Raw genomic sequence first — 15447 nt, 5'->3', positions numbered from 1 at the left:
AACATGCTATTGGGTAGCTAGGATCCCTAGCACTTTCCTGGCAAAAACAGTTATTTTATAGGAGAACAGTGGTGTGGCATGGATGTTTAATTCAGTTAGTGATGGGCTAGTAATTTTCTCCCATCAAGTCTAGATAACTGTCTCCATTGGGGGGTGGGAGGAGAGGTTTACTGGAGGAAGAGTTGTGTACTCTGACTTTTGGTGATGTTAAGTGCTTTAAGTGGCCTATCAGCTTCTGTGGCTGGGAGGGGATTCTGGAAGAGGATGCAGACTTATTTCCTGAGCATTTAATTCCCAAAGTTCTGAATGATGTTTTCTGATTGTTTTGCAGGTATTTTATGTGGAGATAAATCTCTTTTAAAAAAAAATCTGTGTACTTTTTGAGAACATTTGCAGTTGGGTAGTCTCTTCTCACTATTTAGTATTGTAACTAGTTAGCAGTTGACAATGTGACCAGGGCTCTTAATGATGTTTCTTCAACTATAATTAAGGCAGTTGAAATACTGTACGTGTTAAGACATTTTCAAAGGTGGGACTTGGTTCTTTTGTGTACATGTAAACCAAGTGGAGTGTGGATAATTATTTATGTGTATACATTTGAAACAAGCTCTTTCCGGTTGGAGGTCACCACAAATGGTCCATTGAAGGCTGCCCCGGAGCATGATTGGAAGATTGAACCAGATACTAAACTCACTTGTTTGATGCTGGACTGTAGACCTTCCCTCTGTCCCGTCATTTTTGCGGTTAGTTGCCGAGGCACTATTACGATGGCTATGTGGAAACTTGGGAAATCAGAGGTGTTTTCACATAAATTTGAGTGTCAGGTTTGCCTCCTTTGCCTCCTTAGTACAGCATATTGTAGAGGAAAACTATTTGATCTTTGTTATATAGTCACCAAAATTCTTTGCTGGAGCCCTTTTTAAAATTTGTCAAGAAATTCTGGATTGTTTCAGAAACTTTTATGGTGAACTTTATGATAGACTTGAAAAAAGTCTTGAAAGAGTAAAAAAAAAAATGCACATGGAGGCTATTCTTTTACATGCATAAAGGCTTATTAAGGTATTTCCATAAGAAAAATGTGTTAATTTAAAAAAATAAATTCATTTATATTTTAAGACATTGTTAACCAGGCACCATGTGTTGTAACTGGCAGTCTTCCAGCCACCATGGAAGTGGATCACACATGGGTTAATAGTAGCTTATGTGATGTCTGCATTCCTAGGAAATGGGCAAAAGCCCAGGGTATTCCGATATCAAGATTTTAGGAATTAGACAGAAAGCAGAATATATGTTTATATGTGAACAGATGGACACATGTGAGAACTAAAAGTGCACAATTTCTGTTGGCACTTGTTTTAGTTATCCTTGATGATATAACCAAGATCTTAGTGCACTCACAGCCTTTGATGGTGAAGGACAAAATGGGCTTTTAATGAGGGCTCAATGGCATTATTTTCTTGCATAAGGATTGGGCCCCTTGTGATCTTGCTGGATTTGATGTTCTGTTAATTCCCTAGTTTCAGAGGTTCACAAGTTGCCTTAAAAGTTTGATATGGTTTCACATTTGACATACAATGCTCAGTTCAGGAATGTCTGCTCTCTCTTCCCCTGCCTCATGTAAGTGATATAAAACCCTTGCTAGTTTGAGGCATATTTGAATGTATGCACACAACTGTGGAATTGCTTTCACATCGGAGTCATATTTATCTCTAATATAATTAACATTCTGGAAACAAAAGCATAAACACAATTTAAAAGAATTTGGGTCAATTTACTCGGTTAATATATCATAATGCCCACATAGTGCAAAACAAACTTGAAGTAGGTATTTTGGTCAGTCAGGTCACAGGTTCACACACCAGTGTCATATGCTCAGGTGATAGATCATTTCTAATGTTACCCTGTCCTGGGCATTGAGCAGGGCGCCGATGATAATTACTGAATGGTATGAATTATAGCACATCCCTCTAAAGACAAACTTTATAGGTTCCATTGTGTTGTAGCCATAAAACAGAAAGCATTCTGCACATATTTACTCAGATCTAAATCATTTTAACCAGAGCAAATTGACTTTTGGGTTAAAATATGCATTTTATAACTGTCCATAAAATGCTGTTCCTTCACTGTAAAGAAGAAAGGAAATCCATAGCTTTAACAATGTTCAAATGCAGAAACATCTGAGCTAGCGTATTCTACCTGGTTGTACTGCAACAAACAAAACTTCATAAGAGGAAGTTTGTATAGGATCTTAAAACGCGCCTGTTTGGAGGAATACATTAAAGAAACATGATTTATCCTTCCCAAGCTACCTTCATTAAACTCACAATTCCTTATTGATGTGGATTCTAAATACATTTTACAATGCAGTTCTTAGCATTGAAAATAAAAATCCATGGATTCGTTAATAATGCAATTGTTACCCTACATTTTCTGGGCTCATTACTTGAGAGGCAACAAACATTTTAGTTTGGCAGATAGAATTGTGGTTCATCCCAACACTCCTGTTGGTTGGAAGTGTGTGTTTATGCGCACAAATGCATACATATACTGTCCTCTCAAGTTACCTTTTTTCCTTTCAGATTCAAACATTGCAATTGTCAGTGAAAATGTTCCCTGCATTGACTTGACTTCTTTTCCAAAAATCAGCCAATTTCAATAAAAAAAAAAGAACAGATAAGGTGGTAAGGCATCCAGAAACTGTGAAAATGTGAAAATATGAATCTGGAAACCAGCTTCATCACTCAGTTCAATCAGCTTGTGGAAAAAAAAATGCAGGATATTGAATTTAGGAGAATGTCATTTATTTATCAGGAAAGTAGGATGATATGAAGACAAGAATATAGATATCATAGCTCTGAGACCAATGGTCACTCAGCTAAAGGGCTGTTTTTAAAAAAGCATATTGCACGAATGAATATGGAAATGGTGAACATGGTGAGGCACAGGAAAATGGGCAACAGTAATTTAATAGCAGTATTGTCTCTCTCGAGACAGTGGTTTCTCTGTTACCAAGAGGAAACTGGTAGAATCTGGATTGCTTCTTGTCATTGCAACAGTTGGATGTGATTCTGCATTCCTCAGAAGGTTGGACTAGGTGCTCCAAAGAGACAAGAAAGATCAATAATTCATAAAAATATTGGTAATCTTGGTGACTTACGATTTATTCTTAATAATCATGAGCTTAATGTGAACAAGAACAAGGTTTCAATTCTATGTAAGGAAAGTATACAAGGGCAATGTTGTGATTTTTAGAGACGGCATAATGCACAGGGAGAATGACAGTCAAAGACTAAACATTCCTTTGCTTATAGTTACTATGGATGCCTGGTCCGTTTTAAGTTGAACTTTAGTTATTTGAAAACCTTTTCCTTTTTTGGCAACCTAATGACCAATAGAAGCTGTGTTAGATCTGTAAGAGACTTGTCTTAAGTTCCCACTGTACTGTCTTTATTCCAGCTAATCTTCTGATTTTCAGTTTTCTCATCTGTAGCTCAGAATTGTTAAAGATTATATAAGACATTGCTGAATCCTAAAATAAGTGGATGTGAGAGTACTAAGAGTACCTGATTCTCAAGCGCTAATTTCCTTTTACATAACTGGCTTTAATTGAAAGCTCAACTAAGATCATTTCAAAGAGCAAATTTACGTGGATATTAAGAATAAAGTTATCCCTCTTTCACAAGGCAAGGGGATTGGAATCAGTGAATGGGCATGTGAAGAGACTAGGAAGGGGTGTGTCTTGCCATGTTTTCTGGCATCTAGGTGGTAACTGGGCAGCCCTCATCTCATTATCATCCACTTCATGTTCCCAAGTTGATTTGGTGCTAAGGGGATTCTAGGTACTTAATGCATTTTTGGGTCCCCAGGTTTTTTTTTTTTTTAAGATTTATTTTTATTATTTTTTTATTGGAAAGGCAGATATACAGAGAGGAGAGACAGAGAGGAAGATCTTCCGCCCACTCCCTAAGTGAGCACAATGGCCGATGCTATGCCAATCCGAAGCCAGAAGCCTCTTCCGGGTCCCACGCGGGTGCAGGGTCCCAAAGCTTTGGGCCATCCTCGACTGCTTTCCCGGGCCACAGGCAGGGAGCTGGAAGGGAAGCGGGGCTGCCGGGATAGAACCGACGCCCATATGGGATCCTGGGCGTGCAAGGCGAGGACCTTAACCACTTGCGCCACCGCGCCAGGCCCAGGGTCCCCAGTTTTTAAAGAAGCAAATTAGAGCAGAACTAGTTTTAAATAATTCAGACCTTGATCTATGTACAATTCAAGATTCCAGGCTGTCCATTAAATGCAATAATAGCACAGATTACAATGACTGCTTTCATCTTGAACTTGGTATCATCTGCTTAAAAAGTCTTTGGAGGATTTTGCAAAATTGGATCTGATGTCACAGAAACACCTCTCTATATTCAGTGTGATATTTCTATGTGACAAGAAGGGAATATAGATCTGGTTGTGTGGTACCCTGTTGATCATTATTTATACCAATCTGGAAAAGAAAACCAGCAATTAATAATCAATAATGTCATAGAACCTTTATATTGTCTTGGGGGAATTTTTATATCCAAATTATTATGAGTCTCTACCTGCTTTATCTACTGGAGCGATCACAGTTCTTTTATAATCTGTTATCTTTTAATAATAATATACATTGTTCAATGAAGAACCTCCAGATTCAAAGATAATACGATTTATGACATGGACAAATTTATACATGCAATATTTATACCACCTAAAAGCTAAAATCAAATTCTTTGTTTGTGTGTGTGTGTTTAATTAATACTTAATACTTTCACATGTGTTACAATTAATATAAACAATTAAATTATTATTTACGTTTTCATAGAATATTGAGGTGTCTTTGGATTGTAAGTCCACAATATTGAACTTGATTTTGTTTGATAATTTCATGTTTGGTTTACAGTACTAGTTAAAATGTTCTAAAAAAAATTAAGTGTATACACAACCTGTGCTCCCATCGTGATAATACACCCTGGCTTGACATTTGATTTGAAGCACATTTATTTGAGGCTGAGCATTTACTGAATATTATTTATATTATGAATGTGCTTTGCTGAAAGAAAATGATCAGCATTATGCATTTTTCAAAATGCTTGTTTATTTATTTCCTGAAATAGATTGCAACCTCCATGAGGGCAGCACTATTTCTGTTTAACCCCACTGTAGTGACAGCTGTATTATTGGCACACACTTGGTGTTCAATGAATGTGTGGTGAATGAATGAGTGAATACGTTAATTAATGATAACATAACATAGGCAAACAGAAACCTTCAGTTTGCTGCACTACTGGAATCTGTCTTCTCCTGAAATGTAGGCACTGAAAAAACACATACAGACTTAAAAACAGCTGGGCCTATCCTGGAAAATTCCATAGAGAAAACTATCTGCCAGTGCAATCTAAATGGTTTTTATATTAGAACCACAGATTGTTACAATGGAAAGGGATATAGTGCAGTTCTCTTGTTTAGCCAATAAGGGAACAGAAGCTTATAGAAATTCCTGGGAAACATCACGTAACTGTAAGACGCTCCTGATGACATTGTGTGTGTGTGTGTGTGTGTGTGTGTGTGTGTGTGTGTGTGTGTGAGAGAGAGAGAGAGTGTGTGTACCCATGCCTGCGAGTGTGCTCCTAAGCAAATCTCTTTTTTTCATTCTGATTGGTTTAGCTCTTCCCAAATCCCCCAAATCTGCAATATTAATATGAAAATAATTGGTTCTGTTAGAGTTATATGTGTGTGTGTGTTTAATTTGTGGATTTTTTTTACAAAAAGAAAATTTCTTAGTTATTTCTGGGATGAACACAGGTCAATTGGACGGTTCTGGGATTGTAAAGCTAAATGATTAGAGACAGGATAAAAATTGCTGGAAAGAAGAAAACTTGCAGGGGAAATGGGGATGGGTCATTTAGTTCTCAAGATGAAGCAGGGTGTAGATTAGGCAACGTCAGGGTTTGCAGAAGTTGCTGGTCCTGGAGGCCTGTTTAAGTGCTCACTGTCAACAAGAAAATCATGGGCAGCACTTAAAGTGGCTCACCTCTGATTTATTCATAAACCTCACACGAGTACTTGGCTTTGTTCTTGCTCTAGTAAGGGGGACTGATGCCAATACGAACAAGAATAAAGAGCTCCTCGCATGGGCCAAGAGTGAATGGCACTTTACCTCAAAGCCTGACCTCCTTTCCTGAAATCTGTTATGCTACAGTTGACTGTGATTGGCTGTGTGTCCTCAGATGAATTAAGAGGAGAGGTATAAGAAGTGTCTACTCTATAAAGTCCATAGTATATATAACAAGGACTGTGTGAGTGGAACTTGGGTTCTAACTTAAGTTGAAGGTTCTGTGGTGTTTACACTATAGGGAAAGGCTGGCCTTTGCAAAGAACCTGAAATTTCACATTCAACCACAACTGGAAAATATGACTTCTTTCTAACTGATGAATATGATGATCACAGAATAATGTTGTTTAATTATCTCTCTCCTTATTAAAGTGAGCTTAGAGAAATTCGGTAGCAGGTAGTATAAATAGGCACTATGCGGGGGACAGACACAACAAAATGGTTTAGCTTGCCAACAGATTGGCCATATTTATTGGTGAGGCTTCCTTGGTGTCAATCTACAAATTAAGGCCTGCTCCAGCTTCCTACGTCAAGAGAAGGGTACCTTTAGAAATGGTCAGCTGGCTGGTTTACACTGGGACAGAGGTTGACTGAAGATACTTAAATCTCAACAGCAACATTGATTAATGGTGATCTTCCTCACCTCAACCTATCCTGTCAACTCTGGCTTCACTTTTCTCCCTTTGGTGAAGTTGGCCTCTTACAGCATACATATTATACATATTTTAAGAAATCAGATTTACACAAAACATTATCTGAGTGCAGAAGAGCTATATTATGAGATGATGATGAGAGTTAATAGCATGTCTTTAGATAAAGCCATCCTCCCGTGCAATCACATCAGAGTCATCAGCCTGGATTGGAAATGTCAGCACCAATGAATGAACAAGTGCTGAAGGCGGCAGTAGAACTTTTGGAGAGAGGGATTGTTGTGCTCGGAGTTGGCCAGGGCTTAGGTTTAGCTCCGGGGAAATACTGGGATTCACCACCACTGTGTAGAAATCCTTAGCATCACAGAGCTCATTGGGAAAATTGGGGTGGTAGTGTCATCAGGGCCCATTACTAGAGGCACTGTCTGGATTGCAGCTCAGATATGATAAAAAAAAAAGATGAAGGTAATGTGTTAAAATTATTTTAAAGTATATGTTGTATGCAGTATCTTTGATGTCAGCAAGATTGAAGTCAGGTTTGAATGATGTCACGGGGAGACATAATGTACCCTGAAAACAAATATGTGCAAATGGCTTTTGTCTTAGCTTTCGCTGCAGTAAAATAATATACTCTCAATATACATCTAGAAACTTTCTCAGGGAGATAATATTTGACAACCTAAAGGCAACATGCCCACATTGAGTACTTTTGACACTGGAGTGGAGTGGAAGTTAATACTTAATTTAAATAACAATAGCTATGAGGAAATACTTGTTGCATGGTTGAGCTTACACAGAACTTTCCTTAAAAAGCTGAACTTTCTTTACCCAGATTTCATTCTGAAACTTTAATTGAAAAGTAACTTATTTTCTTCAGCTACAGAAGTTCTTATCTTTGATAGAGCAATACCAGCAGATTTATTTCATGTTGGGCCCAGTTAACTGTTCCCTTTCAGATAATGTACCCATACAACCTTTTCTTGTTTAATTCTATCGATTTACAGTGTTAAAGTGAAATAATCTGATACCTGTTTCCTGCCCTTTGAGTATTTGTCCTCAAAGAGTCTGATTAGTTTTTCCCCCAGCTCTTTAGCTGTTTTAAATGTATAATTATCATTGCATGTCATTTGATAGCTGCACTAATTGCTGCCAACTATTGTCTGTTTGCACTTAATGCTGAAACCTGATCAACATCCTGCTTTGGTTGATGTTTGGTGGTAAACTTTAATTAACTCTTATTGCATTGAAGAAGAGTTCAGGCTTGGTGCTAACTAATCATTTACCTTCATTATGTCCTGACAGCTCCACTTGTTCTTGGTCCTAATAGATACACCAGTCAGTAAATAACCCTGCAAACCTCATGCCTCGTAGTTGCACCACATGGATATTTTGTGTTTTAAAAGTACAAAATAATTGGACCATCGAAATTATTTAGTTAGTTTAGTATCTCTAGTTCTGTAGACACTAATCTTCAATTGTTTCTTTCATGCCAGACAATTTCATTTTCATAGAATCTGTAGATTTGAGATAACATTTTCCCTTCAACATGGTTCCTCTGAACATGCATCTTTTGAATCAATACAATTAAGCTTGTCTCCTGTTGGAATTCTTGTAATTATTTTTCCTGAAATACTTTTCCTGTAATGATATTGAAGTTAAAGTAATCAGGTTACCAGCAGATCATGTAAAATTCAACTCAAAATTGCTGGCTGCTTGATTTTAATTTGTCTGACATCAAGTTTGTTTGAAAAGGGATAATATGTGGGTAAACTAAGGAGCTTATAATTATGGTTGACATTTGTTTGTTTATAATGAAATCTAATTAAAGTTCATACATTTAAAACACAAAAGTTAATTACTGAATTGCTCACTTCATTGATGGGCAGCAGTCAAATTAACTTCCAGGCCAGAGAGAAAGAAAAAGAGAGAGAATAAAAGAATCCAACACAAAATTCCAAACAAAAGCTTTTCAAATAGAAATTAAATAACCAATTAATCTTAGTGATCAAACATAAAGTTGCCAACATTTCATCCAGAAGAAAACTTGGCATTCCACTTATGTTCTCTATTATACTAGTCCTAATGTGATTTTTAATATAAAGTGATTTAAAATATTTACATGGTATATAAAAAGAGACTCATATTTGGTAGACTCTGTGAGTGTTGTAAAGTGAGAGGCACTTGGTAGTGATTTAAAGAATTATGTGTAAAACTTTCTTCATTAAGACAAGGTGAAATCATAAAATCATTGAAATCGCTGTTCAAGAAATAGGTGTGCTTATTAGAATACTTGATCTGTGAGTAGTTTTTTAAAGCCAAAGTATTACTTTTCTATGACATTTACATACTTTCAAATCGATTTAACCCATACATCTTCCTGCATGATATCATAAATGTACACCATACCTCAGGAATAAAATTCCAAATTTCTTAATAGAGCCCATGCATATCCTAGCAACTTTCAGAACATAGAACATTATCAGTTTGTCTTCACAAATCAAAGTTCTATCAGGAATTATTTTTTTGGTTTTATGAAGATAATTTTGAGAGGTTCAGCCCACAAGAAATTACTTAAAAAAAAAGTGGGGACTGTCTTATGCCATTACACTTATTGTTGTATTTGATTGTGAGATGTTTTCTGAAATTCAAATGATTATGCAATTATGTTCTTTTGAATTTTCAGTTGACCATAATTCAATCATCAGCTGTATATATTTATAGCCAGAGAAGAAAGAAATACAGATATAGGTTAGAATACATTACCTTCATGTTGTCTATAAGACGTTTGTATAATGGTTTTTACTAACCTAATATAACTGTTTGTGGAAGTAAGTAGTAGATGATTATATTCACCTTAATAAAGCAATAAAAATTGAGTTTTTAAATGTTCCTATGTGTTGACTTAAAAACATTATCAACTAACCATTGCTGGATTGTGTGTATGCCAGAGAGATTATTCAATTACATTTGAAAGACCAGCTCTGTAAACATTTGAAAAACAAGGCAAATGTAATTTATAAGTTTCCAAAAATGGCTGATTGTATCCATATTCTTCCAGGGAAAACTGAAGGGATCCCTGCCATTGCCTTGTATTTGGCAGTCCTATCTGCTTGAAACTTCAAGTATGGTAGGGACTCAGAGAGAGTGCTCTGGGAAGGGAAAAGGATTCCTTCCATCACTGAGGTGTTTGTAAAATCAAGTGTAATTTGTACAAACTTTCAGTGTTTTCAGAGAGAATACTTAAATGTATGTTAACATAATACCTGATTGATTTATAGATCCATATTTGGAGGAAAAAAAAATGAAAGGCTCATGTAGTCATCTAATTCTAATCCTACTTTGCATGGACGAGATGAAGGGAAGATGATTAATGTTTACGTATGGCAGGGTAACTGGCGTTTGGAGATACCCTTTTCTTCTTTAAGGAAAGCAAAAGGAGAAGTCGGGATATTCTTGCAGTATTGGCAAACAACAGCTCTCTAGTAATACTCTAACTGATTAGGCCATCCTTACCCTTTAATGAAGCAATCACTGCAAAGCCCCAGTGTCAGCCGGAAGAGTAGCAACACGGTATCACAGAAAGAATCAGAGAGAGGCACTGAACATAATTACAGTTCATGTCCTTGTCTGATACCCATGCAAACTATTCATTTCCAATTGAAATAAATAAGATTGGAAATCAACTGGCATGAGGGAAAGCATTCTTTTTTCTTTTTTTTTTTTTTTCTTTGCTGAAGTGTTGGGTCTGTCTTACACACTGACAATGAAGTTTTCTTAAAGCAAGCAAATGAGTCAGATAGCAGTAGTATTTAGTAAAAAAGAGATTATTGGCTTCTCTCAAAAGAAATTGGCTAGAGTTTGATTAAAGTTGTGAAGAAAACAGTAAAGTTCTTATGTTCCACAACTAATCAAATTAAGAGCATACTTTTCCTCTGTAGTTGCCCAACACATAATATTTAGTGCTGTGTGCTTGTTTTAGGAAGTCTAGATTTAGTGCTGTGGGAGAGGCTAGGGAGAAATGAGACGATAGAAGAAGAGAAGGAATGGGAGAGAAGATGACGGCACATCAATCACAAGGGTTCTATTTATAGGGAAGGAAATAAGTCAGATGGAGTAGTCAATTTAGATTTTAATGAGAAAAATGAGATGAAAATAAGGGAAGACAACTTAGTTGATGAGAACACTTATATTTGTCCCTGTAAACTTTCACTCTTTAAAGTGTACTTGTTTTAAACGTTGAATATATTTGGTTACAAACTCAATTACCCTCTATTCAAACTCAATCACCTTGTCCCCTTTGTCATGACATGGGTGGAAAGTTTTTGCCGTGTCAGGAGAGGTCGTCACACATTCTTTTGCAGTTCTCTTCATTAATTCCTTCTTGCAGAAGCATTTTCTGTCGTGCTGGGAAGGTAGAAGGGTGTAACAGAAGAGCCTGAAACATCAGCAGGAAGCTCTAAGCTGGTTAATGCAGTATAATTGTCTGGACATAGACTGGTCTTTGTTTGTGTGGTTCACTCCGAATCAGCTGTAATTAACTCCAGAGTGTTTCCAGATTGCCAGCAAAGAAAAATTACAGCTTTTCTGTTTTAAATTGTAAAGCTCACAAACATTAACTATGCAGATTGCGTTTACTTTGATATATTTCTATCCTGCAAGGGGGAAAAAAAGCTTGTTTTACTCCCCGTCTGCCCCCCCCCCCACCTCACCCACCTCTAAAAATGTGCTTTTGTGAAGTTATTTGATTTAGTGTCTATTGGAATATAATAGCTCCTTAATAGTTGGGTTTGAAACCTTTTTACTTAATATTTTCAATCCTTTGCCATCCTTGCATTTGCCTTCCCTTTTGCTAACAGTTTTTTAAAACTGCAAATGGGAAAGAGAAGTTGTGCAATCTTTTATGAAATACTAAACATACACTAAAATAAGCAACCAGCAAACTGGGGGAGAAGCTGCCCTGAGGAAACCCACTAGCACCCACTTAAAAGACTGACATCAAAACTGTTTTCTGATGTTAATGTAACTGGTGCTCGCACACAGGTACTTTACCTATGATTCAGTAACGGAGGAGACTGAGGGAAAAGCACGCTTGGACTATCTCCCTCCTTTGGTCAGCACACCACACCCTTTTTAAAAGCGTCTGTACAGTAGATTGTAATTATGAATTCCAACATGGGGAAAAATGAGGTAGCGGTGTGAACTAATGCTGCCTTGTACACAAAAGATCTGTCAGCAACTGATGCTAAAAAAGAAAAAAAAAAAAGTCCAGCCAAAAATCTTTCTTTTTCCCTCTTCTGAATTTAACAATAAGGAATTTAAGCCTCAATGTGGCTTTAGCAACCAAAGAAAAGAAGCTCTTGGTGTCTGCATAATACCACTTTGATGGATTTTTTTCATCAGTTCTCTGTACGTGGCAACAAATAAACAAGTATAATTATACTTGTGAAGGTCTATTCATTGCTTTGTCAGGATTAGATATATGTGCCGTTTTCACACTGCGCCTCTCTTTTGTCTTTGCCTAACTCACTATGACATATTGATAGAGGATTTGGAATGGGGAAAAGGCCACAGCAGAGACAGTGATGACCTTTTGGAAACTTGATATAATTCAAGGATTTTTATTTATTTTCCATTATTTTTTTTTCCTGGATTTGTAACTTGGTACCAAATGCTCTTGTTAAGTGGGCAACTTTTAACCTGTTTGAAAATGGAGTAAATAAAGACTCAAAGTGCTGAGAGATGGTTAAAGAGCAGATTTGAATAAAAACAATAGGCTAAGGAGTGCACTGGTCTTTCCCAGCACTTAGGCGAATGGCTAACCTAGCATTCCTTTCCCATTATTCTATCCTCTTGATCAGATCACGTTCTTTTTAATCATTTCACAAACACTGTCTCACTGGACCGTAGAGGAAGACTAGGACAGTCTCAATTAAAAAACAGAGGTAAAACTGGCCGCTCTGATTTTGGGTTCTAATGGGAACTCTGCTTTCTGAATCAAAGGAATTCTTCTATTGTTCAGAAGGCACCCCCTTTCATTAGCCAGCCTCCTTGTAGGTGGGTTTGCTCATTTAGCAGAGAGGAGTTTAAGCAAGCAGTGACTGCAGACGAAAGCAAAGCAGAACAGGCAGTAAAAAGTTCTTTTCTGCATATTGTGTATTGGTTGTGAAAAAGGGATCTGACATGATCAAAGTCACTGATCTGTGAATTACTGAGAATTTCAAAAGTATGAGTATCCATATTCTAAGCAGTCCAGCAGGTATGTATTGCTCTGAATTTAGCATTAAAATTGTGTGAGGTTTTTCTCCTAGGAATTTCTTGAAGACTTTCGTGATTTTTAAAAATAGAATGTTTGGCAGTGGAGAATAGAATTTGGCAAGGACTAAACAGAAACCAGCTTAAATGGTGAAGCAACTTTTTTTTTTTTTTGTGAGTTAACTTGTGACACAGTCATTTTGGAATGAGTTCTATGATTTAGGTTAAATAGTTATCGTTGTGATCTTTTACTAGGATGTTAAAAACCTGAGTGTAAATTTCCTAAATGGATCATGTTGATTTAAAAACAAAATCTCTTTGACATTGATGCAGTGAAATCACTTAACATCCGTTCCTGTGTAGCTGTGTCTACTTTTCTAAAAAATCTCTTCACTGTACAAAGTAGAGTGACGCTGCCAGATCATTGTCACGGCTATTGTGCACAGCCCCAGCATAAAAACTGGGCCATTTTACTAGCTGCATCTTTTTGAATAGTTTTGTTGTTGTCTGTCTTATGATGCCTTTACAAATTGAATTCTGTAAAGTACTTACATTTTTTACTTAGTTTCTGCTTGGCATGTAGCTTACTGGAGTGAAACTGATCAACATTTTTGTGTAAAATTACAGGGAATTATTGTCAGAAAATATTCCAGTGTCCCAGCACATTGCTGAATGGTGATAGGGTCATTCAAGTGGTTTTTTTTTCCTGTGTAAGTTTTTTCATGAAGCAATAAGGTTACATTTCTGAAAGTCACTTCTATCTCTTCCTAAGTAAAAAAAAAAAAAAAAAAAAAAAGATAGACCCAAATTTATATGGAGTATTGAGGTGCTACACTGCAGAGTCCATTTGGCATCTAGCCAACATTTACACACAACTCATTTGAGGTGAATAATAATTCTGGCAAGTGTTTCTAGGGCCTGAGAGCCGTTGTAGGAGTAAAGATAAAAACAATTCAAATTATGTTAAACACAGCTTGGCAAACCTTACCAACCTGTAACGCATGTGGGAGCTTTATTCTTTAGAATTCCCATACCAGATGCATACATCAAACCTAAGATTTTATTTTATCACTGAGGGGGAAACTGCCTCCCACCCCCCCCCCCCAGATTCTAGAACTTTTTACTTTAAGCTAGTGTCATGAATTTAGTATTGATCAGCTTGATTTTACTCCAAGTCTCTGGTCTCTTCCTGGCTTTCTCTTTTCCTGCAGTCCCATGGGAGATTGCATTATAGGCATTCTGGCTTCCTTCATCATGTACAGATTGTTTGTGCAAAATCGGTAAATGCAAAGGTAAACACGCATGTTTGTGGGCTAATTAGAAAATTATTAGGTTTTATGCTTATGGTTATCAGATTATTTCAGACCATTTTTGAAGCTGCATGCATGCCATGAGGATAATTAACCTGGAGCTCATCGATGATTAAAATTACGCACTAGGCTCTGTGAAGTTTGATTTGTTAGTAATTACGATGTCATTTTGACAATCTTAGGTACCAAAACAAATTTTGATTTTGTTTTCAATTTATAGAGATCTTTGTTGCTGCTTTGATTGGTCACTTCACTCTGATCCAATTGACAGGGATACATTTGATTATAGTAAAGAGAGTATTAATAAGATATTCTTCATGCTTAGTATGTCTGTGACTTTCAATGATGTCTTCCTTCACGGAGAACTTTCTGAAAGGAACTTCCAAAATGTGTGGTGAAATTGGTGAGCCTACTATTGTATTTTCTTTTCAGCTCTTTGGTAGTTTCTTGAGCAGCAGTGATAAGGGTGGCACTAGGATGAACTTGTGCCTGTCATAACCAATACAATACACAATGTCATAGCAACTTTAGCTTTTCTTATTGCAGAAATGATCCAGATCCATGCAAGTGTCGGGACTTTTAAATTAAGGTGCTATTGTTCTTGAAGCTATGAATCCGTTCAATTTTAAGATTGGGAAAAAAATAGTTGCTTAACTGTTGCATAAAATCAAGACAGGTTTTATGTCATAGGCTGAAAATAAACACCAAGTTTCAGACCACTCAGCTGTTGTGAGCAGTGCCATCGTTCTGCAGAGTGAGCGATCTGCAGGGACTGAGAAGCTTAAGCTGTAATCAAGCTGCTGTTACAGTAGCCAGGAGCTGCAGGCCTACGCAAGCATGCACACACGCACATGCACACACATACAGAGGACACACTTTTTATTGGCCTAAGCCCAACTTTTTGCTAGTACTTTACCCAACTGCCAGAAACAGACATGACTTTTACTGAGTGCATTTTGTCCTCAACAAAGCGAGTTTATGGTCTAAGATGCCTGTGTGGAGTAAGAGAGAGAGAGGGAGAGAGGGAGAAGGATTTTCATCAGGAGTGCTTACGTATGATTTGTTAAGCCAGGGGATATGTTGATCGAGGCAGTGG

The 15447-nt window shown here is 36.9% G+C and overlaps 1 protein-coding gene across 1 annotated transcript in view; it reads left to right on the top strand.

Moving 5' to 3' along the window:
* The window catches only part of ZFHX4 (zinc finger homeobox 4), a 198983-nt gene that overhangs the window by 6949 nt on the left and 176587 nt on the right, over positions 1 to 15447 (top strand). The gene's annotated exons all lie outside the window — the stretch shown is intronic.

Source organism: Ochotona curzoniae, unplaced genomic scaffold (assembly GCF_017591425.1).
Source record: "Ochotona curzoniae isolate NIBS_2020 unplaced genomic scaffold, NIBS_Ocur_1.0 contig_1071, whole genome shotgun sequence".
In the NCBI taxonomy this organism is placed as follows: Eukaryota; Metazoa; Chordata; class Mammalia; order Lagomorpha; family Ochotonidae; genus Ochotona; species Ochotona curzoniae.
Note: the sequence above shows the minus strand (reverse complement) of the source record. Positions and strands in the feature narration are given on the sequence as shown.